We start from the raw sequence: 1,687 nt of genomic DNA, 5'->3' as shown, positions 1-1,687 counted from the left end.
AACTTCTATACAAAATTTAAAGGATTGGTAATATAAATCATAAGCTTCTAAGACTTAGAATTTACAAAGAAGGTATGAAACATAATTGCAACATCTGTTTGAATATAAAAAGAATAGAACTCAAATCTAAGACTACCAATAACAAGTGGTAGCCATGTCCGGATAATGAGTACATCTTCAAGGCTAGCTCCCGCCATGTGCAGCAATATCAGCTCCAAGATTTGTACGCTAGGTGCAGAAGTGTAGTATGAGTATAACCGACCCCACATAATCAATAAGCAACAAACCTAACCTCAGGTTGAAAGCAGTACCGAGCTCGAAAGAAGGTCAGTGTCCAGCATATCAATAACAGTTCATAACAATGTAGTGAAGACAATAAAGGTATATAACTCATGAGATGTAATGGCCAACTCGTTCAAAGATATGGAAAAATAGACATATTTTTCGAGTATAACAGTCCCAGTCTAAATCTTACCACTGAATTCAATTAAACATGAGTTTATCAAAAGAATTGTGTTTTTTTTCAACTTATAACATCAGATAAGGCTTTTCATTTATAAGGTAGCATGAGGAAAATGTATCTCTATGCCTACATGTCAAATACACATGTCAAGTTATCAAGTGCCATATCACTACCTAGCATGAGGGAACATGTCTAGTAATAAAATTCCACGTCAGAATCTAGCATGCGAATGGTACATCTCTATGCCTACATGCCAAGAATACTTGTCAAGAAATCTGTTTTACAGTGGAAATATTACACACAATCTTAGCATACTGAAGGTGCCTGACTCAAATGCCCAAATGATAACACCGTGGATCCATCAAAATAATCACACTTAGCACTGTACGGGTGCCAACATAAATTCTCATCATTGAGCATATGTATATAACAATGTGCATGTGCTCACTGCTGGCATGTCATACTGCGGAGGGGCAGATCCTACCCAAGCACTAATATAATGACATAGCCTAAATAGTAGGGCCTGGTGCACTCGTAACCTCAAATCAATACAGCTTAACCATTGTGGTGTGAAATACGATCCAAATATCCATATTAATACTGCTCTATATTCCATATCCGTCAACAATCTGCTCAAGTCTCAATATGCAGACATCTCACAGAAACACAATCTAACTATATAACTTGGACTATCATAATACGTCTCAAATACAGTTCAATATCATATGAGACAACATATCACAAGTTCATAGAGACAGAGATATAAGATGCAGATGTAACTATCATGACTGTTCAGTGTTACTACGGCTAAGGCAAATAGCTCAACATGGCGAAAGTAGCCCTATCATATCTCCAACAATTGAGCAGGTAGCCTAGGCATGATTTCTAGCATGAATAGTATCCCACGTAGTCACATAAAAGGATAAAACATGATATACAAGAAGCATGACAGCAAACCAAGTCATACAATAGGCTAAGAACTATCCAGATCCTGAATAGCTCGGTGCACACACCCGCGCCCGTCACCTAGCACGTGCATCATCCCCAACCCGTCTCAAATATCATAGTTCCTAGGTATATTTACTCTTAAATCCAAGTTTAGAGATATTAATTACCTCGATTAAGACAAATCAAATACCGAGCCAGCCAACCAATACTCTAGAAATGCCATCCTGTGCAAATCAACCACTAAACTGCTCGAAACTAGCAAAATGCAAATCAAAA

This window comes from Nicotiana tomentosiformis, chromosome 9 (assembly GCF_000390325.3).
Source record: "Nicotiana tomentosiformis chromosome 9, ASM39032v3, whole genome shotgun sequence".
NCBI classification, from domain to species: domain Eukaryota; kingdom Viridiplantae; phylum Streptophyta; class Magnoliopsida; order Solanales; family Solanaceae; genus Nicotiana; species Nicotiana tomentosiformis.
The sequence above is the reverse complement of the archived record's forward strand: the minus strand, read 5'-3'. Positions refer to the sequence as shown.